The sequence below is a fragment of the Ambystoma mexicanum genome, chromosome 3q (assembly GCF_040938575.1).
Source record: "Ambystoma mexicanum isolate Mex_15411 chromosome 3q, UKY_AmexF1_1, whole genome shotgun sequence".
NCBI lineage: Eukaryota > Metazoa > Chordata > Amphibia > Caudata > Ambystomatidae > Ambystoma > Ambystoma mexicanum.
The window spans coordinates 752,425,212-752,448,886 of NC_090926.1; the positions used below are offsets into that span (position 1 = coordinate 752,425,212).

At 47.9% G+C, this 23,675-nt stretch overlaps 1 protein-coding gene across 6 annotated transcripts in view; it reads left to right on the forward strand.

Moving 5' to 3' along the window:
- The first annotated feature begins 3,405 nt into the window (after positions 1 to 3,405).
- The window catches only part of FBF1 (Fas binding factor 1), a 1,089,678-nt gene continuing 1,069,408 nt past the window's right edge, over positions 3,406 to 23,675 (forward strand). For 3 of the 6 annotated variants that reach the window (XM_069654729.1, XM_069654732.1, XM_069654731.1), the window contains exon 1: positions 3,428 to 3,548. The gene's annotated coding sequence lies outside the window, so the exon portion shown is untranslated. Of the gene's footprint in view, positions 3,549 to 23,675 lie in introns of all 6 variants that reach the window. The other 3 variants (XM_069654734.1, XM_069654735.1, XM_069654733.1) reach the window with 2 other exon arrangements.

Sequence of the window (23,675 nt, forward strand, 5' to 3'; positions counted from 1 at the left end):
CTTGTATATGTGTTTCCTGCAAGAAAATTAGATCTGGGCTCTCCCTTGCCAGGAAGTGGTCCAGTTATTTCCTCTTAAGTGGTGAGTGGAGCCCTTGATATTCAGGGAAATAATGTTTAGAGACCTTTCCCTAGCCAATGCGTGTGGGCATTCTGAATGCTCGCTTTACTTGTCAGGCATATTTGATCAACTCTGGACCTGGTTTCCCCCACCCCCCCTCCCTGGAGTGGCTCAACCGGCCTCTAGCCCCTCCCGAATCTCGAGCTCTTTTCCTCCCCCAGTGCTCCCTTTAGCGGGTCTTCCCTGACCCATGTGTCGATACCAAGAATCTCCTCCTCTACTCCTTTCCCCCCACCGCTTTGCGTCATTTTACCACTCCCCAGGCGCTTTTACTACTCTTAAATACGTGCAAGCACACAATCAAATTGTACATCCCTTTAAATGTCAACTTTGCTACCAGACATCAACATGCTCAGATATTTTAACAAGTGTATGAACACTTACATGTCTGCCCACTTTTCTTTCCGAGATCTCTGAAGCTCTCGAGATACTGTTGTGGGGTTTTACAGAACTTCCTGAGGAGAGCTTTCATGCTCTCATAAATGGGCCTTTCCTCTGGAGTTCACCGAAGAATTGCGTCAGTCCCTGGTGTCAGTAAGCAACTCATCAGGGCCACACCACACATACATACTTAATCTAGCTGAAAAGCAAGCTTGAGTGCTTCAAACCAGTCAAAAATATTATTCTCCACTTCGTAAGCCTGCACTAAGTCTTTCAGGATGTGCCGCCAGCTTATCCCGAGCACCCTGGTTTGAGCCACTACCGCTGCTTTCGCTAGAGGTGGATCAGATAGCCTCCTTCTCGAGTGCCAGCTTTCGCAGCTCTATGGTGATCTTGTCCTGCTGTTTCAGTTCCTCTAGTGCTAGTCTCCTCTAGCAGGAGCTTTCCAGCCGCTACTTCGTTAACAGCTGTAACAATTACAGAGCCACTTATGAGACCTTGCTGAGGCATGGGCTCTGTGGGATGCCGCACTAGCCCCTGAACCTCACTGACACTCTAGATTGTTGAGAAACCACGCTTGCGACCCCCTCGCCCCACCCCCGGCAGGATGGTTGGCGGGAAACACTGCTCATGCTGTCTTCGTCATCTTCCACTACCCCTTCCAGAAAGGTCTTCTTCTTTCGGATACACTGGGTCCAACCCGTCCCCTGGGGTCTTCTCCCTAAACACCATTGCTTCTACCCAAGCCCCCCTCCCTCCGATCCAGACCCCAAGATGCCCCATCTCTCCCTCTAAACCCATAACATGTCCACCTGACTTGAGACCCACACCATTGTCCCACCATCCCAGATCTCCCCAATATGCCCCATACCTCCTTCTAGAACACCCAGATTATGATTCCCCATCCCTCCCGCCACACCCCAACCCTCTTCACACCAAGCCCCATTCCACCCTTCATACCCACACCAAGATGCCCCATTTCTCGATCTAAACTCATGCTATGCCCCCCGCCCTCCACACAGATGCCCCCATCATGCCCTCCAGACCCACACCAAGATACCCCACCATCCATCCATTCCAGATCCCACCAAGATGCCCCAGCCTTCTCCACACATCAAGAAGCCCCATTCCGCCCTTTATACCCACACCAAGATGCCCTCATTCCAGACAGATGCCACCCTCCAGACCACGATTCCCCATCCCTCCCTCTACACACCATTCCCTCCTCCATTCACACCTAGAGGACCCACCGATGCATCCCGGACCCACACCAATGTGCATATGTCCCTCCCTCTAGACCCACAATCAAGATGCCCCATACCACCATTTCAGACCCCACCAAGATGCAACCAAGCCAGACCCCACCAAGCTGCCCACATCCCTCGCTCTAGATCCATACCATGATGCCCCAGACGCCCTCAGGAACACCAAGATGCCTCCATCCCATGCTTCAGAATCACAACGATGCCCCATCCCACCCTCCCGACCCACACAAATGTCCCAAATTCACCCACACCAAGATGTCCCATCCCAACCGACCCGCACAGATGCTCCATGCCACCCTCCATACCAACACAGATGGCCCCATCACTGCATTCAAGTGCCCACCAAGATGCCCCGTCTCCAACAAGATGCCCTCACCCTGCCCTCCATACCCAGAGCAATGTGCCACATCTCTACCCCCAGACCAAATGTGCCCCTATCCCTCCCTCCAGATGCACACCAATATACCCCCACCCCTTCCTCCCGACACACACTAACATGCCCCCATACATACTTTCCAGACCTCACTAAAATGACCCATCTCTCCATTCCAGGCCCATGCTAAGATGCCCCATGCCAGATACCAATCCTGCAAGCCAGAACCAAAGATGCCACCACCCCTCCCTCTAGACCCAAGCCATGATGCCCCATCCTCCCTCCACACCAAGATGCAACCATCCTGCCCGCCAGACCCAAACCAAGATGTGCCCCATCCATCCCTCTCACCCACACCAAGATGCCCCGTATATCCCTCTCAGACCCACACCAAGATGCCACAACCCTCTACCAGGGGTGCACAACATGCGGCCACAACCCTCTACCAGGGGTGCACAACATGCGGCTGTGACCTGAATGTGGCCCTTCAATACATTATTTATAGCCCTTCAAGTCATGTGACTTTAATGATGAAGTGTTGCCTGGCAAGAAGTCAGTCAGTCACTTAGTCTATCATCTCAGGTGTACCAAGCATCTGTGGCCAATTTTCTGTCATCATGAAACGTGCAGTTTTACTTCTCTTTAAAACATTTTTTCAGTCCTAATACAAATAAATCAAAGCGGGAATCACTTTAAAAGTTATGCACCATGTGTTATAGTAAAAAAGTAATAAATAAATTAGCCCCCTTTGATCAGTTTAACACCACCATCCACTGTGCCTGCATGGTTCCCTTTCTTAGCCATCCACACCTTGTACGTTGAATGGATAAAAATGATGTTTAAAATAAATGCAATTAAACAACCCCCCCCCCCAATCCCCTTCCCTGCCCCCCCCCCCTGCTCTCCTCTCCTCCTCTGGTGTCTTGCAGGAACTTTCACGGTATCCCGAAGAAAATGCCCATTTTAATCTCAGCCAACCAAGAGCACACCGATTCTTGCTGCTCTTGCAGCCGGAGCCTTCCTGATTCCGCTTACAAAATCCTGAGGAGGGACAAGATAAAGGCTGACGCTCCATCTCCCGTCTGGTGCCTTACAGTAGCGTTCCCGCTACGGCCATTTTAATCTGAACCACCCACCACGACCACACCACGCAGATTCCAGTTGCTCTGGCAGCCGATACCTTCCCGCCCGCTTCCCGCTCAAGAAAATCACAATGAGGCGGAGAAGATGACGTTGAACGCTACGTGCATGGTAGGGAGCGTGCCCAAAGTCACGTGTAGAAGAGTGGGCGGGGCGTTGCCATGGTCCGTTTCTCGGATGGGAACTAGACGCTATGGCACATTGCTTGTTACATCTGCAAACCAATGAACATTTACAGCTCCTCCAAGGCATCTGAAACATAAGTCCAGGTGAGTTACTTTAACTATAATTAGCCCAAGTACTTTTATGCGCACGTCGGATTTCACTGGACTGCAGGGTAAAGTTTGGGGGCGGTCTGGAACTGCTGAAAAAAAGCTTTTATGTCAAATACTTAGTGATACCTTACTTAGCATCCAAACTGTTGCTCTTTTGTATAACTATGATTCAGATGACGGGGGTACGTGGGATTTCTTTTTTTAGAAAGTGTTGTCCTTTAGCATATGCTATCGGAGAGTGAACACGCATAAATACAATTAGTAGGCAAAGCGTGAGCAATAAATCAGGAGCGGACACGCAGGGGTGTTGACTGGACTTTAATCAAACGAAGAACTGACCCCCGGCGGTAACCCCTCCTCCCCGCATCACGTGGGGCGCAGCCCACTATCAACTGCAGTAAAAGAGGACTGTTCCTCTGAACGTATACTAACAATAGAGGTAGGACATTACATCTCCCCCCTCCTTAACTAAACACTTCGACGACATTCAATTACCTTCTTCAATCCATCTGATGGGTCTACGGATGACCCTCTTGGACGGGCTGCGTACCTGGGTTGATTTTGCTGGTGTGCTGTCACTTTCACTGTCATCAGCGTCTCCTTCCTCTTCATGATACTCAGAGTCCGTATTTGACGAGTCATCTATGTTGTTGTTGAGGTGTTGATGGTGGTGTCAGTGTTGTTGAAGGCCTTGAAAAAGGATGAATTTCTGGTGATTGTGCCATTTGGGCTGACGGCAGTTATCATTGACCCTTGGATGTGAGTCACTGTCATGGGGTCTGGCTTGAAAGCAGGCATGTCCTTCGTGACCTGCTTTTGTCGTACTAGTACTTGGTCACCAATGCAAAGAGTGCTGGGTCTGGCATGTCTTCTGGCATCTGTGTATTTCTTCATCCTGTCTTTACTTTCTTGATCTTTGTTTCTGGCCTTCTTTGTGTGCGTGGACTCATCCTTTGCTCGTACATGGTGTGGAAGTCTTGTCTTGATGACGCGCCCGAACATGAGCATTGATGGACATTCACCAGTTGAGCTATGCGGTGTGTTCCGATACTCTCGTAGTAAGGTGCAGATGGCTTGCATGAATGATCCATTTGTGATGGAGCAGATTTGTAGAGTGCGTTTAAGGTTTCCCATGAAACGTTCCACCATTCCATTTGCCTGTGGCCACAGTGGTGTGACTTTGTGGTGTTGGAAACCTAGATGTTCTGCGAACATGGCAAAGTCATGGCTCGTGAAAGGAGGTCCATTATCGGATTTGACTCTGGACGGGATGCCATAGTCAGCAAACGTCTTGTCCAGCGCGGGTATGACGGATTGTGCACAGGTTGAGTGAATGAGATGTACTTCTGGAAATCGCGACATTTCATCAATGATCACCAGCACGTATTTGCCGTTTGCCAGCGGTCCAAACATATCCACTGCTACCTCATCCCACACTTGCAGCGGCATCTCCGATGTTTTGAGAGGTTCAGGGAACGTGCGCAGGGCCACTGCCTGACATGCTAGACATTTTCGTAGTAGTTGTTCTACCCGTTCGTCTATGGATGGGAACCATACCTTTGTTCTGAGTTGCCTCTTGGTCGACACTATTCCTCTGTGTCCTGCATGGGCGATGTCTAGTACCTGATCTTGGAGGGTTTCTGGAATGACTATTCTGTTCTCTTTTAATAGTAGGCCTTCCGGTGATGTGGATAGAGTGTGGCGGATAAGTTTGAATGTACGAAAGTGTAGTTCCTCTTCCGTGGATAAGGAAGATGCCCCTTGTGCTCTGATCTGCCATTTATTCGATTTTAGGCAAGATTGCACGGTCTGGAGCAGTACGTCCTTTTGGGTTGCTTCCACCAGTTGTGCCGTGGTGATACATTTGGGTAGCGCACTGCTGATCAGGTATCTTAGGTATTGGTTTGCTTTGTGTGATTGGCGCTCATCTTGAGCTGGAAGTGGGTAGCGTGATAAGAAATCTGCAGGATTGTTGTCCTTACCCGGTCGATGTATTATCTTGAACGAGTACTCTTGTAGCCTCAGACCCCATCTGGCAATTCGTGGTGGCATTCTTGCTGTCGGTTTTCCATAGATGGTGGTGAGAGCTTGGTGGTCCGTGACTATGGTGAATGGTCGTCCATACAGAAATAAATGATAATGCTCGCACGCCCACACTACCGCTAGACTCTCCTTTTCAGGTTGGGAGTAGGCGCATTCTGTCTTGGAAAGGCTGCGGCTGGCATAGGCTACAATTCTCTTTGGTGAGTCAGGTGATGCTCCGCGTCTGGATTGTGCTAGGATTGCTCCTAGTCCCACTGGGCTAGCGTCTACTGTGAGTTCCGTGTCAAAATCAGGGTCGTAATATGCCATGCATGAGGCCGTTGCGATTCTTTTCTTGATTTCTTGGAATGCTTCTTCACATGTATCCGACCACTTGAATTCTTCGTGCTTCCCTGTTAGTAGTCGCAGGGGCGTGCTCACTGAGGCGAAATCTTGTATATATCGGGTGCAGTAGCTCGCCATTCCCAGGAATGAGCGTACCGCTGAGGCTGATGTGGGTGTGGGAGTCTCCACTAGTGCTTGAACCTTTTCCGGATCTGGTTTTAGGCCATCTTTTGAGAAGATGTGTCCAAAAAATTTAAGAGTGGATTTGCTGATTTCGCATTTGTCCGGGTTGAGTGTGAGGTGGGCATTTTCTAACGCCATGCAAACTCTCCTCAGTGTGTCATTATGGCTCTCTTGTGTGGTGCCGAAAATTAGGATGTCGTCGGAGTAATTTAGACAGTTAGGGATGTGTTTTATTACTTGATGGATTTCATTTTGGAAAATTTCGGCAGCCGACGATACCCCAAAACTGAGCCTTTTGTATCTGAACAAACCTAAGTGCGTTGAGAAGGTGGTGATATACCTTGAAGTTGGGTGCAACTCTAGCTGGTGGTATCCCTTGTTTAAGTCTAACTTGGAGAACACCTTGGATCCATGCAGTAGGTGCATCATATCGGTCATTCTTGGAGCCAGATGTCGTTCCCGCTCTATGGCCACATTCGGGGCCCTCATGTCTACACAAATGCGAATGCTGTCCTTGTTGTCCTTTTTCGGCACGGGTACAATGGGAGACACCCAGGGGGTTGGTCCCGATGCTGGCTCTATGATGTCTTGCTGCAATAGTGACTGAATCTCGTCCTCCACGTGTCTTTGTATGTTCAGGGGTATGCCTCTGTAGTGCTGCGCTGTCGGGGTTATTTGCGGATTAATGTGTAGCTTTATTTGTTTGTCCTTTAATTTTCCCAACCCCTTAAATAGGGAGGGAAACATTTGTTTTATCATGTCCTTGGGGCTGGTCGTGTATGCCGACATTAACTGATACATGATTTGAATGAGTCCCATTTGAATTGCAGACTTGAAACTCAAGATGCTGCCGCCTGGTACGTCCCCTTTTATGACATATATTTTGATCTTTTGATTTTTGTCTTTGTACTGACAGTGTGCCATGAACATTCCTTGGCAGTTGAGAGGCTTGTTGGAACCATATGAATATATTAGTGTATCCGCTTCCTTCAATGATTTCTTGTGGTTGAGGCGTTCATAAGTCTCATCATTTATGACATTAACTGTTGCCCCCGTGTCGATCAGGAATTCTTTGTTTTGCCCATTTATTTGTAGTAGCAGAGTGGGACTGTATTCCGCGGCAATGCTGTTTCCAATAGCATGCACGTATCCTCTTTTCCTGTCCCCGCTGGATGAGGATGAGTACGAGTTTCGTCTTCTGAGAGGCGAATTTTCTAGGTGTCTGATTTTCTGTCTGGAGGATCTCCTTTGTGAGTCATGCCTGGTGCTAGTATGGCTCGCGTGTTCTCTTCTTTCTTCTCGCCTTCTCCCCTCTCGTGGCGTGTCGCGTGATGAGCTTTGGAGATGGTGTCTGGATACTGTGGGTGACTGTCTCCTGCGAGATCTCGGGCTTTCTCTTGTTGAAGGTCGGTCTGGCCTCCTCGTGTTCCTGTGCATTTCTGTCGGCTGGAAGAAATTTATGTTTCTGCACACAGATTGAAAGTGGTTTTCACCTCCGCACTTGTCACAGTTGTGTCCGATGGCGGGACATGGACCGACATGTGGAAATTTGAAGCCGCACCTGTAGCATTTCTTTTGTTCAGTAGGGTGTGATTCTTTTGATGTTCTGATGGGGCATAGTGATGCAGTGGAAACGGACTGTGAGATTTTGATATTATCAAGTGATTCTGTCTGTTGCGTGAGGGCAGCATCAGCTCGTGCTAGTTGTAGTATCTCTTCTAATGTCCTGTTCTTTTGCAATAGTTTCTTTCTGAATTCCTGAGATGCGCAGCCGGCAATGGTTTGGGACTTTATAGCTTCTTCTGTTGAATATCTGTCAAAATCACAATATTTTGCCCTTTTTCTTAGACGCATTACAAAGCTGTCCATATTTTCACTGCAGTCCTGTGTGGAGGTGTGGAAAATATGTCGTTCGTAGTCGACGTTTCGCAATGGTGCGAAATATGCATTTAGAGCATCAATGATACCTTGAAACGTGTCTGTGTTAGATTCAGGCATTTCAAAAACGATGTCCCGTACAACTGGTCCTAGAGAGTGGAGTAGGATTCCTCTGAGTCGGCGCTCCTCCCTTACCCCTGATGCGTCTATGTAGACATGCAGCTCTTTGAGCCATCTGGCCCATCTGGGGGCAAGGCTGCTGGTATCTGTCATGTCAAATGGTGGCACAGCTAGTAGTTGAAGTGATTCTGAGCCATAATCCTCTTTGTGAGTGGCTTGGCGAGGTGTAGAGCTGGAGGAGGGGCTCAGGGTTCCACTGTCCGGGTTATCATCAGACATGGTTGCTTCTTGATCACTGCCAGTGACGCCTTGACTGACTGCTATTGACGTGCAGTTTTATAATGACGACTATTGGGAAGGAGATTAGTTGTGTGCAGGAGATTGTCTTGGTGAGGCACTGTGCTTTTATCAGGAGCACACACACGTGGTTGGGCCTGCGAGCCTTGCCATGTGTTTCAAAGCGGGCCGCGTGCTTTAGCACGCACGCGTGGCTGGCCCTAGATGTTAGTGTTGCATCAGAATTCCTCGTGCTGGGCCTGAACGCAGTTCTTTAACCGCGTCTCGGGATGCGCGTAATGGTGCAGCAGGTCTCCACGTGTATTACGCGGCGCGCGTAACACGTGGGTTGTTCATTCGTACCTGCTCGGGTGAACGCTGGTAATGAGCCGGGGCTTCTTGCTCGAGCGGATGCTTGCGCCGCGTGCGTAGCGAACGGCTCCGGTGCTGCAAGTCGGGCGGCAGGAGTCCTGAAGTCAGCGGCTAACGGCTGGCAGGACTTTCTGGCTCCGGTACCGTTTCAAGAAGACCTCGTCGCCATTGTTGTCCTTTAGCATATGCTATCGGAGAGTGAACACGCATAAATACAATTAGTAGGCAAAGCGTGAGCAATAAATCAGGAGCGGACACGCAGGGGTGTTGACTGGACTTTAATCAAACGAAGAACTGACCCCCGGCGGTAACCCCGCCTCCCCGCATCACGTGGGGCGCAGCCCACTATCAACTGCAGTAAAAGAGGACTGTTCCTCTGAACGTATACTAACAATAGAGGTAGGACATTACAGAAAGCATTGGAATCTGGTACTTCAATTGCTTCAGTTAAAGTGATCATATATTATCAATTTCAGAATGCATTGTTACTTATGAAGACCAAGTGCTGGGCATTTGTGGCCCAGGTGACGTAGATTTTTCTGCAGCTTACTGTCCAACTGAAACACTATTTAGTAATGCATAGCCGCAACGGTTTTTGTACATCGTTATATTTCTGGACACAGAGGGCATTTCCGACATTTGAACATTTACGATCCTTACATCTATTTAGTTATATACATTGAAGTAATTCATATTGTTAGAAAAAAAAACTCGCATTTTATTTATGAACTTAAACTTGCAGTCTTGCATGTTGCTAAATGTACACCGCATGCTAAGTGCACATTTGTTTACTCTGTAGTTGTGAGGCTTTCATCTCTCTCTATTTGGGTGCGGCGGTTCTCTGGTTTCCCTTTGCCGTTCTTATACATTCACAGCACACACCAGTCTGTGTTTAAATACGTCAAACAAACTGGGTCTTTTTAAAAAAAAAAAAACAAGGTTGAGCATGTGAGTAGTTGCTCAAGGGTTGTTTTGGGGGGGGCGGAAGAATTAGGGACTATGGGTCTTTTGGTGGTTGGCTGAGTAGTTGATTATGTTTGGCTGATTAAGTGGGGGGAATAACGATTGATTAGTGGGTGGATGAATATACGGTTATGGTTGGGTGGGTGAATATCCCTTGGATGGATAAGTGGGTGCATGTGGATGGCTGCTGGGTGACTAAGAGTGGATGGATGAGAGGGTAAATATGGCTGTGTGCAATGATGGATGAGTGGGTACATCTGGTTAGATTTAGTAAATATGTCTGATTGGATGGGCGAAAGAATGAGCGGCCGAATAAGGGTGGATGGATGAGTATGAAAATGGTGAATGGATGAATATGTGGATTGATGAGTGGGTAAATGTCCTATGGGTGGATGTATGCATGCGTTGGGTGGGTGAATATGGTTGGATGGGCGAACCTTTTGATAGATGAGTGGGTGAATACCACTGTTTTCCTCCATTCTGAAACTGAGTAGTCTGCTGGCAGCACATGGCTGGGCACTAGGACCACACATTATTCCTACGGTGGCATATTGACCAGGCTGCATAAACTACCCAGGAAATGACCTGAAATCCTGCGGTGCGAAGTAGGCCGCTGGTGCAGTCCACTGACTGGTCACAGAAAAAGTACATCAAATACAGAAATCGCTCAAAACCTACCTTTACGGGGCTCAAGTAATTGTGTAGTAAGTACCCTAAATCCTTGCTGGTGAAAAGCAGTTCTGCTATGCGGCAGTTGACTTTATCTTAGACTACGTTGTATCATAGTACACTCTGCTGAGCAGAGCCATCTTAAGGGAGCTTTGAGCCATAGACACAGACCAAAGAAATAAAGGGATCCAAGAATCTCTGGTTGTGCTAGCCCCACCTTTTCTCAGTCACAACCAATAGCTTGATGTACTGCCCTGGGAGCAATTAAAAGAAGCATGAGAAATAAATTGACATCCTCTGGCACCACTTATCCATGCTTGAATCGGAATTACAAACAAGTTGCACGTCGTGGAAAAGTAACACGTACTTCATCATGGATAAAGAACTCAAATAAAAAATCACAAGAAAGGTTAATATTCAAAGCGTGTATGTTTTGGGTTTATAAACCACAAGAAAATTACATGTCCCGTCGAGAGGATATAGGACACAGATTGAGAGCCATGAGAAATACAAGACCCAAGCTAGAAGCTCTGAGAATGTGCTGGATAATGGATAACACCACCACCGGCAGACCAGATATTTACCCATCCAACCCCACTTCTCCCTTTTTCTCCGTCTCCCAAGTATCCCAAGCATATGTCATGGACACCATCCAGTCACTGAAACCCTCAAATTGCAAAGGTGACGCCTGCCCAGCACAGATAGTCAGTCGGTGGAGTACTGAAGCAAGTGCTGTCTCGCTGTCCCCATCTGCTCTTGCTTTTCAATTGAGAACCCAATTCTCTATCACTGTGAACTCTCTACGCTGCATCTAAGAATCGGAGCACCGATTGTTTAGTGATTGGCCTAGAGAACGATACTCATTCAATTTATTGCCCAGTCTGCTAAAGCCCGCCTTGAGGAACCGGGAGACCATTAATATATTCGGCCACGCACAGTGTGTGCGCATGCAGTTGGTGGAGTGCTGAGGCAAGTGCTGTCTTGCTGTCTGCTTGTCGGCGAGCCAGGGAGCCGAAGAAGAGGCATTTCTGTGATCATGACTATGTATAACTTTCAATTGAACTCAAATTGAAAATGGCAGCCAAACAGAGAACAAAATACATACAATATCATTTTAGGGGGGTCAGGAACTGAAGAATACTACCCTAATTTCTGACTTAGTAATGAAGCCTACTAAACAGGCGGTAGCTCATTCCGACCCTGTTGTATCAAACACCAATATCCAAAGGGGTAAAATAACATCCTTTTATCAGGCTCAACACCAGCTGTGTCATCCAGTGAAAATACATGTAAAACCACAGCCTTACCTACAAATACAGCCCATGAGTTATCCGGCAATGATTTATTGTCTTTCAATGATATTGACAATAATTCTCTCCTAAACCTTTGTTACTCAGTACAGCAAAGTATAGCGGCACCGGTTGATATAGAGAATATGGACAATGGTTTAGTAACGGTGGTGGAAGCTCAGGTGATCCGAGCTGAGACAAGCTCTGTCACGCTCAAAAGCTTTGAGGGTTTGTCCACTTCGCCCAATTTACTAATTCACTTGTCTCCACACCAGTTATGTGATGTTTCCATTGGGAGTCTAGCAGCGTTCTTCGATCTACAATCATCACTTGCTTCAGGGCAGTTTGCTCTGAAGATTTTGATAAAGCTCTGCGTCAGAAATTTTGATTGTGTACAGCCTTCGGCTCCTCTATCTTCTGACCCTGGCCCACTGAAGCTTACATCAGAATGTAGCTGAAGATTGTGATATAATATAAATTGCCCCCACCGAACCTACAGAGAATGTGGACGTGAGCAACCTGCATACTGATCCAAATAACATTGAGGCTGCAAACAATCTATCAGTGGTCCCTGACCCTTTTTATTCCCGGCGACAAAAGCAGCCTGCTAAGCAAACCTCACTGAGACACCGGAGACATTCAATGTAGATAGCGTCGTCCCCAACTATAGACTAGCAAAAGGGTTCTAAGCCTGCAAACCAGTAAAGCACCCTGAATAAAAAACGTTAGTTAAAGGAAACAAGAAACCTTGCAAGCTGTTTAATTCCGCCGAAAGAGGATGTGGTCGAAATGGAAGCAAATGCGACCAACGACTAATCTCAGGTCCTGTATGACACATCTAACCTCGAGGGGTCAATGGAGACAATGTCTCTGTTAACAACTCCTAGTAAAAAAAATGTCAGAGAAGCAAGGAGCCAATGCAGAAATGGCATGCGTTGAGAAATACAAAGACCTCCCCCCAATAACAGATGAGAAATTACTAATAACAAACCTGAATCAGAAAAACAATCTACTTGGTTATGTCACACCGCATTTTTAAAACATCTACATCATATACCCCAACTGAGAGTACTGGAATCAGTTTTTGCAACCATTACAATGCACCAACCCTAATGTATCTAAGATCCCCTGTAAAAACACTGGAACTTTGTTATTGCTACGTGCCTTTACAAAAACGACTCTATAGTGATGGTGTCGAGTTGGACGTAGATGAAGAGCGTGAAGACCCGACTCTTCCACAGAGCGAGAATCTATAAAGAACATTGGGCGACCAATCCCTCCTTGCCTCGGTACAAATACTGCAAATGTTCAACTTGCTGACATGAAGACCACACTGAAATGGTTGGCGGAATCGCTACCCGCTGTGCTAACTGGCCAGAATTGAGATCTATCCATAATGTCTTGGAATACTCAAGGCTTTACTAACCCTCTCGCCCCTAATTGCTCTACTACCTTTTTAAACTGGAAATCAAATATTTCTATCACAGGAGTCTTGGTTAACGGCTAATATGTATCTTGGTGGGTACACAATATATCAGATCAAAGCTAAGAAAGGAGAAGGGTCTACACTTTATGGCGGACTAATCCTGGGTGTTACTCATGAATATAGCTCACACAGAATTCCTACCCGAGAAACTGACCATGTGCTAGCACTTGAAGTAGAATTCCTGGCGTCTAGATGACCAGTGACGATCCTACATTTCTACGATCCTCCTGGGTTAAAACATAGTGTCTATATACAATCAATACTCCAAGAACTGTCCTTTACTTGGGCGGAGGGTGATGGCGAGGACATAATCATGGGGGTTGATTTTAATTTGCACACTCTGCCAGGAAGAACTACCTGAATGCAAAGGGGTAAGGAGTTGTTGCACAATAAGGCAGAGTGTTCCTAATGATGCTGGAGTTAGTTGGAAGCTGTTTCTAGATAATTGGGATATTAAAATGTTAAACAGCCATGTAGAAGGTGATAAGCCTGGGGCTTTTACTTGGAGACTGGGGCAGAAGGAGGCAGCACTGGACTACTTCTTTGTAAACATAAATTACACATTTATCAGTAAAATGGAATGATGAGCGATCACGCTGCCTCGGTACTGTGCCTAGAAAGAGGCCCTATGAACCAAGACAAGGCACTAGGTGGAGCCAAAGTCAACCACTCTGGTAACTGCATTATTTGGACATTAAAGAACATACAGTGGGCCAAAGACGCGACTAACGCATATGACTCCATTCGTATCCTGGATTTCTTGAACCAAGATGTCGATGAGATTGCCAAGTGGTTCGCTGCTTTTTCGCAGGACGGTGTGCGCAGCCAGAACATCAATATACTAACGAACGGGAAGCATGTATGCTATGATGAGATAATATGCGACAGAAAGAACCTATTGAGACAGTGCGTAGCATTAGAGGAAGCAGCTTTAATCTGTCTGAGAGGCAGAGACCAATCGAGGTAGCCAAGAATGCCTATCGGAATTGGGTACAACGGTGGCGTATATCACGGACCAATACCCAATGGCTGAAAATTGTCAAGGTTCCGAAATCCGGTAATTCCAGTAAAATCTGGGCACTACTTGGTGAAGTCAAAGGCAATAAAACATGAAAGGTCCTTAACCCCATTAACGAGGAGACCTGGAAGCTCCACTTGGAGGAATCGTCTTTACCCGAAAGGACATTGAGGGATGACATAGTGTGCACCACTAAGCACGTCCTTTTTACTGATATTGACGCAGTCACTATACAAACTAGGATCTCTCATTTAAAGTCTTCCATGGCACAAGGACCTGACGGTCTAGCCAATGTTGTGCTGAAACAGGATACCATCTTCTGGGCTGCTCTCCTAAAAATCCTGTTTGAGTAAGGCAGAATACTATTATCCTGGGTTACTTCCATACTGATTCCCGTTTTCAAGAAGGGGTCCCTATTCTCCCAGTGAAATCATTTGCTATCAATGCTAGACCTCACAGGGAAGTTATTTTCAACATTCTTGCGAAAGGGGTTGCAGAGATGGGCTGACAGCTCTGATCTCCTAGACCGGTTTCAGAGCAGTTTCTGTTCCGGATACTCAATATCGCATAACCTCAGGCTGATGGACCACCTCATCAAGAGAAAATGGAAAACTGATTCACCGGGACCATATGTCCTGTTTGTGGACTTTACCTCCACCTTTGATTCTGTAGACAGGACAAGGCTATGGGACAAATTGGAATCACTAGGATGTCCCACAGAGATATTGTATTTTGTGAGACTACTTCACACCAACAATACTGTCAGCAGAGTAAGGTTAGATGGTGAGGGAGCCTTGACTACACCCATCCCCATAGGTAGAGGGGTTAACAAGGATGCGTCTTGGCTCCCGTACTCTTTAATATACACATCACTGACCTGCCAGGAACCTTGCCAAAAGTGGGGTGCTGTCCTCATAAGATTTACAAAGTTCACTGTTGGATATTAGTGTATGCTGTTGATTTGGTACTGATGGACCACACATTTGCATGATTAAGTCATGCAGCTAAGGCCCTATGGAAGTAGGCAGCTGAAAACTCTGACAATAAACGGAGCTCAGACACAATTGTTGTTATTTGTATCTAAAAAACCTGCACGCCCATCATTGATAGTTAACAAAGAGATAATTGAATATGTATCCAAATAGAAATATCTTGGCGTTGAGTCGAATATGCAACCAGGCTATCCTTAATGTAAGAACATTTGCATCAAAAATGCACCCCAGATTGCATCATTGATCTAAAGATTTGTTAGTCATATTGGGGGTTATACATATGAGGGTGCAAGAAGACTTTACTTACAGTGCTTAGTACCACTATAAGCTACGATTTGGAAAGCTTGTCACTTAAATAATTTGAATGGTTACAGCAAATTGAGGGGAAATACTGGAGAAAGTTGTTGGGATTACCTGCTTGTATATCCATGACTATAGTCCGAATTGAGCTTGGGTTGCACCCGTTGTATGCAACAGTCCTCAAAAGACGAGCTTTTTTATACTTGTAGTCAACGATTAGTTCAGAAACACATTTTCTATACTACATCGGCCTAGATGCTTGTACAAACAAAGGAAAACTAAAATCTGAAACTAACATGCTCAGATTCTTTGAGGAGCTGGGCTGGTCTCCAAATTGGGAGCTGGGATTACATGACGTAAAAAAAAAGAACTAAGTAAAAAAATTGACCTGGGTCTGCGGGAAAAACCTCTCCCATTTAGCCACACTGAGGAGTTAAAGTTTTGTAGCTGAAATATTATACACTTGCGTGAAACCCCAGGTATACTTAACCATCTGCCCTTCCAAGAATCTTCGACGTTTCATACTCTTAATACATTTGAACTGTCTTCCTGTGTTCTCAGTGATAGGTAGTAGAACTAAGAACCCGGTGGCCGAGAAATCTTGTCGAATCTGTCTTAATCAAATGGCGATGGAAATTTCTCAACACGTTGTAACAGAGTGTCCTGCATTAGGTTCTACTTATATACAATATTTAGGTGATTATGTGCTTCAACTGAATACCATCACAACTAAGTCATTCTGGCTCCGGTGTCTCAATATTTCAAGCATGTCATTGCATCTGCATTTATACAGCGTTTGGCTAATAGTCAAAATGAATTATGTATGCAATAGACCATGGATGGCTTAAGCCAAACTGAATATTGAGAAAGTCCGAAAAGTGACCATAGAGTAAAAGTAACAACTGGAACAGTAGCAGTTTGATGCAACGAAACGATTCGGATCACACAACTGATCCCTAAAGCTGATCATATCTTATGGTGCGATCCTATGTACGATCTTCTACATGGTTCATGCACACATTTACGTACGTTTTTAAAGTATTGAAAGAACGAATGAGATTATTAGGAAATTGGATTATATATATATATCAATTGTTTTATTATTTTATTGTAAAGATGTGTACTAAAACACACTAAATGAATATAGTCAAACTCTGCATCATCTGTTACTCCCATCACCACTGACTTTGTCAACGCCTCCTTTAAAGCCAACGTTGTCTCTGCCAATATTAAAAGAGCATGGTCCCCCCCTCTCCTCAAAAACCTTCTCTTGGCCCAGTTGTGCCCACTAATTACCAACCCATCACCACTGTTCCTTTCCTGCTTAACATGTTTGATTGCATTACCTATCTTCAAGTCCAACAATTCCTTGAAGCCCGTTACCTCCTTGGAGTAAGACCGTCTGGGTTCCACCCTAAACACAGTACCAAAACCGCTCTGATGGACCTTAAAATGCATTTTGACAATATCCGCGACTCGGGTCAATAAGTAGCAGGATGAGAGGGCGCTAGAGGGCCACCCACGATGGCCGCCACGGCTTGAGCTCCCGCTCTGCCCGGGATTAATCCGTACGAATCCTGCTGTTCCCGGCTTGGCTCTACATAACCAAGTGCGGTTCCCGGTTCCTAAGCCTCACGACTCCTCTCCCCTCGAATCTGGAGGAAAATCGGCCTCTCTATACCCCAGAACAACCCACCCGGTGCTGAGGCCCACCATCCCACGCGCGCCGGCCATCTTGGTGCGCAAGCAGCCCAGAAAGAACATGCGTTCCTGGCACCCCCGACGCTGAGGCGGTTCTAACATCCGCAGCTTGATCAGAGGCGTTTGCGGCACAAAGAGCAGAGGAAACCAAAAAGTCCCCCCTCCCAGACACACACCACGTCAGTAGCTGGCCGGCGAATCGTCGCCGTGGGGGGCGCTGGTCATTGGCGCTGCATCAGCAAGTCTGCTACCCCAGACCCAGCGACAGCCCCGAAGTCCCCTGTGCACGAAGCTGCCCCTCACGCCGGGTGGCGTGAACCGAACACGGAACGAGCTCTGGGGAGCCAACACATCGAAGCTCCGTCGCGGCGGGAACTGGAGCGGCCTCAGCGGAAGTGAGCTGACGGTGGAAGCACAGACTGAGATACAGGCGGCGGGGCGCAGGGGTTTGGAAGGGGAAGAGATCGCAAGTATAAGTGCCCACACCAAGCCCTCCACTTCCCTGGGGCGAGCCCCCGCGGCCCCCCGCCACAAGCAGTGTTGCTTTCCGAGGCCCGCGGCAACAGGACTCCACGCCCCCAGGTGAGCGTTGCAGCGCAATCCACAGCGGCAACTAATAAAACCCCCAGGGCCTCTGCACCAGCGAGGCGCTCAGACTACAATTGAAACCCGCTACATAAAACATCACTCACCGCACGTAACCCTATACAGTGAAAAGCCTTCATCGACCTACTCCACGTGAGATTCAAACAATCACCACTCCTAAGTCTCCGTAACGGCCGCAGTGCAAGCTCTTAAATATCCCAAGGGCACAGCTGGGTCCTCCCTGCGACCGGGAAGCACTCCACCAGAAAGCAGTCACAACAATCCAGACCCTCTCTCCTTTCGCCTGCATTTGTCATCCCCTGCCCCTGCAAAGGACGCGCGGGGCCCCCGCTCGGTGGTAAACCTCACTTCCTAGAAACCTCACATACTCAGCAAAGCAAGATGGGGAAAGCAGATAAACTGCAGAGGAAGCTGACCTTTGAAAATAGTACGACTCCGAAAGCTCCCCACCTACAAGACGAGAGTGAACCCACACCTGGCGGCTCACTTCAGGCAGTATCAGGGAGCAATCCGTCAGAAATAAAAGAACTCCTCTTAGAGCTAAAAGTGGGCATCGGCAGTCTAAATAGTAAAATGGACGGCCTGTCCTCTAAAGTAGACCTATTGCACCACCGCATAGATACCCACACGGAGAGACTGACTGAGGTTGAACACCGGGTCTCTGACCTGGACGACGGCGCTGCGTCCTTATCGAGCAAGGTAGCCAGACTTGAAAGCCAAATGACCGCAACCATGGCCAAGTGCGAGGACTTAGAAGGCCGCTCCAGACGGAACAATATCCGAATCATTGGAGTAAGGGAACACGAACCCCAGACGAAGATGGAAGTCTATGTTGAATCACTTTGTATTTCTCTCTTTGGCCGAGAAGCCTTTTCACAACTGTTTATGATAGAGAGAGCGCACAGGACTCCGTCCGCCAGACCAGCCCCTGGTGCCCCGCCCAGACCCATTATTGCGAGATTACTTAATTACAGAGACCAGGACGCCGTTCTCCGCCTGGCCAGAGAAAAGGGAGAATTGCTCCACGACAGGGACAAAATCCACCTCTACCCCGACTTCTCGGCCACTGTCCAAGCACAGAGAAGAGCTTTCACCAATGTCGAGCAAAGACATGGAGACAACCAGCTGGTCTACTCAATGCTGTTCCCGGGACGGCTCCGAGTGCAACACAATGGAAGAGTCCACTTCTTCCAGTCTCCGGAAGAGGCCCACACGTTCCTAGACCAGAAAGGATGCCCGGATCACCATCCTCGTCAGCTCTGTCCCCAGAGGGAAAGAAACCCCAGGAATCCTCCTTTAGAAAACAGCATCCAGCAATCACCCTAGTTAATCACAAGGAACTAACTGGAACAAGCGCAATATAGTAAACACGGCAGGGCAGAGACGTTGGGGAAGCCCCAAGCACCCCTAGCACAGCATTTGTTCCCAAGTTCAAGTTGGGGGGGGGATCCCGACGGACAAGTTGGGGGTTGTCCGCGCTATGGGAGAAGTTCTAAAGTTATTAGTTTGGACATGCGCCACTTTTTCACGCCCGTTCCCGACCCATGCCTTTCCGCCCTGGCAAGCCCACTACCTCTACAGCGCCTTCCCCACCGAAGCCGCCGCATCATTCAGCAAGAGACCCAGTGCGCAACAAGCAAAAGCACGAGACCTGGGCTGGCCTCAACGCTACCGGCTAACACGAATAAAACGAGACGTAATCGACTCTTTGACCCGCTTCATTCAAGGTTTTAACATGGAACATAAGAGGGGGTAACATCCCAATCAAAACCAGAAAAATCATGCAGTACTTCAGTACTTGAGAAGGCATGAGATCGACGTAGCCATGCTTCAAGAAACACATCTACCCCCTGGGAAAGAACACACCTGGGCCAGAAGCTGGGGTTGCCACAGGTATTTCTCCTCATATTCGTCGTACTCCAGAGGAATCGCTATCCTTATCCATAGGAGAACAAACTTCCGGCTAATCCACTCCGCAAATGACACCAAAGGCAGAGCTATTCTAGTGAGTGGCACAGTAGCTGGCCAAAGTATAACCCTTGTCACGCTCCGAACATAGACGGCCCCAACAATTTTGGTTGGGTACTAACACAGCTCTCCGCCCAGGCTCAGTCAACCATAATTTGGGGGGGGGCCATATGAATACAGTGCTCGACCCGGCGAAAGACAGATCGAGAACTACGCCACAGCCCATGTCCAAAGCGTGTCTTCAAATAAAATAAATATGCAGGGCATTTGATCTGAAGGACGCATGGAGAGCAGCCAATGGAGAGCGGCAAGACTACACCTTTCATTCGGCAGTACATAACACAAGCTCCAGGATCTACCACTTTTTCATCTCTGCACGGGGCCCGCTGGTGAGCGATTCCTGCTGTATCCTTCCAAGAACTCTATCCGATCACTCCCCAATAAGCCTCAATCCAGCCAACCCTAAATCCCCACTACAGCGCTGGCGTTTCAAAAGCGGCTCCATGCGAGATGAGGTATTCACGGCCGAACTGAGAGAGGAAATCGCCACGTTCCTGGAAGTCAACACAGGGTCAGTCTCCTCCCCTGGCACAGTCTGGGAAACCTTGAAATGTTTCACTACGGGAGTTTGCCTCGCTAAGGAGAATGGTATTCTTAAGCTCATCGGGCGTGAGCTGGCAACCAGCGAAAGGCGCCTTAAGAAACTGGAACGACAAATCATAAGCAAGGCGGCCCCAAAATAAAAGCGGCCTTGAAAGAGGAACTTCAGACATTTAATAACACAGCGGAACGAGAATTAAAATTTCTAGCCCGTAACAACCAAATCAGACAGTATGGTGAAGGCCAAAAACCTGGTGCCCTTCTGGCAAACCTGATAAGAGCAGATAACGAGCTACCCCCTATAGAAGGCATACGCTCCAAACAGGGTAGGAAAATTCACACAGACAAAGGAATGGCAGAGGAATTCAGGCTTTTCCACCAAGACCTTTACAGCACAAAACATAACAGTGACTCAAATTCCCTACTGGAGTATCTCGAAGACACAGAGCTGTACTGGGTCGAGAGCCAGCTGCGGGAACCACTCAATGAAATGATCACGCCAGAGGAGATCATAGAAGCCATCAGGACCCTTCCGAACTCCAAAGCACCTGGACCAGATGGCCTTACAGGGGAATTTTATAAAGCATTCGATAATAGCCTTGCCCCCCTCCAAGCAGCAGTATATGAGGAGGCACTTGAAAAGAAGACGCTTCCCCAATCCCTCTGTGCCGCTAACATTATCCTTTTACACAAACCCAGCAAGCCTCCAGAGGACTGCGCATCCTACCGTCCCATCTCCTTGCTTAACCTCGACAATAAAATTCTAGCAAAGATACTTGTAAACAGGTTGATGCCACTAATGCCCGCCTTGGTCCTGGCCGATCAGGCAGGATTTATTCCGGGACGCAACACGACCTTTGGAATCAGAAGAATGTTCGGCGTTATCGCAGCACTGGATCCCGCTCAGCAGGCAGTCGCGGTTCTTCTCGAGGCCGAGCAGGCATTCGATTCGGTGGAGTGGCCCTTCCTGTTCGCAGTGCTCACCAGGATGGGACTGGGTGCCCGATTCATCAAACTAGTGTCCCTGCTCTACACCAATCCACAGTCTAACATCATTGTGGGAACAGCGAAAGCGGTCCCCGTGTAATTATAACGCGGAACCAGAGAGAGTTGCCCACTTTCGGCGCTGATCTTTGCCCTGATAATGGAGCCCTTGGCATCCAACCTTAGGGAATTGAGACAACAAAGAGGACTCGTCATAGGACCACACAAGCTCATAACATCCCTATACGCAGATGACGTAGCGCTGTTTGTGCCCGAACCCGAAGAAAACCTGAATCCAGTAATGAGAGAAGTCATTACATTCGGAGCAGCCTCAGGTTTAAAAATCAATCCGTCAAAATCCATCATATTCCCATTGACCCCATCGACCAGGGCGTTTGCAGACAACTATCAGTTCACATGGAAAAGATCCAAGGTCCAATACCTAGGGATTCAGATGGCACTGACCCATCAAGAGGTGTTCCGAGACAATTACGGAGATGTCACCAAATCCTTGCAAGAAAAAGTGGTACGATGGAAGTCCCTGCCATTGACTCTCTGGGGAAGAGCCTCCCTAGTTAAGATGGTGATACTACCGAAACTACTGTACTTATTCGCTAACATTCCCATACTACTGCCACAATCTTACCTGAAAAGCTTGGTTCTTGAATTACTATGGGCGGGCAAGGCGGCCAGAGTGGAGCACTCAACACTATGTCTTCCGGTGACGAGCGGGGGACTAGCCCTTCCAGATCTGGAGAAATACTTCTGGGCGGCACAAGCACAGTTCCTCAGCCATTGGTACGCCACACAACCAGTTAGACCCCACGTGCAAGTTGAATGGACCCTGGCGACACCCAACCTGTTGAGTGCTGTTATACTGGGCCAGACCCCGGTCCCCAACAACACCACGAATGCGATGCTCTCGACGTACAAGATTTGGAAAACACTCGCCCAAAAATATGGAGTGCAAACACGGTACTCTCCCCTTCTTCTTCCTGCAAAATTCATACCAGGGGTGCCGCTGACATCCGAGAAAGTTTACCACCAATGGGTTGAAAAGCTGCACATAAACTCCCTGGGAGATTTCTTAATTGAGGACAGTTTTATAACTCCACAACAGGCCAAACTGAGAGACGGCAATACCGCACTTGACATTTTCATCTACTTTAGAACTCGATACACTCTGCAAGCATTCCTGCCTGACTTTCCGAAACACCCACAAACCTGGCAGTTACTCCATAACAAAATACAAGCACAGGGATAAGGCAGACTGGTATCGCAGATCTACAAATCTATTACCACCGACACGACCACCAGCAACTCGCATGCAAAAACCAGATGGGAAAAGTCCCTATGTACATTCATCCCTGAGGAAGACTGGACCTTCATTCTGAGACAAACGCAGAAGATTGCTCTCAATTCACGCTTTAAGCTAATCCACTTTAATTTCCTTCACCAAACCTACTACGCGAAAGCAAATGAACACCATCCTGTGGCATCTGCAACATGTGAAAGATGTGGGTCGCTCTCGGCTGACTTTGCGCACCTCGCATGGGACTGCCCCAAACTGTCCCTATTCTGGAGCCAAGTTCTAGAGATAACAGCCACGATCGTGGGAGAAACCGTACAGCCTGCCAGAGAGCAGCCCTGCTCGGTATGACGAGGCTCCTGTCGGCACCAATAAGAAAATTGGCTGGCCTGCTGTTAACTCTTGCCCGCAGGAGAATTGCCATGGCCTGGGGTCGAGGTCCCCCCCCACTGTCGCTGCTTGGCGCAGGGACATTCTGTATTGCCAAGATGTGGAAACGGACTTCATTAAACTGTTGCCCCTTCATGCCCGTCCGCCGGACATCTGGGGCCCCCTGGTAACCTTTCTGATGAACGAAGCAGAGGATGCCCCGTCCTCCCCAGAAATCGCCAGTTAGAATAGGAGGCCATTTTCGGCACATCATCTGGCTTAATACCTCCACCTCACTGGGACACCGAACTGGGGCGATGCAATACGCAGCACAATGTGCACTGAACTTCGGAGTGGGATGTCGGGGGGGGGGGGGTGGTTGGGGAGGGGCGGGGCGAGTGGGATTTGGCGCAAGTTAAGGTCACCCTAATGTGGGTGCGTAGTTGTATTATGTTGATATAAAAGCTAAAAATAAAGGTTTAAAAAAAAAATAAGTAGCAGGATGGCTAGGTTCCCTATCAGACATGTTTGACTTGGTGGATCACGACATGCTCTGAAAACACCTTGCACTTCAATTCTTCCACTGACGCAGTTGCCTGGGTAAAATCATTCCTCAGCAAACACACTTCAAGAATCTCTTCATCGGCAACGTGGCACCCAACCCAGTCCCA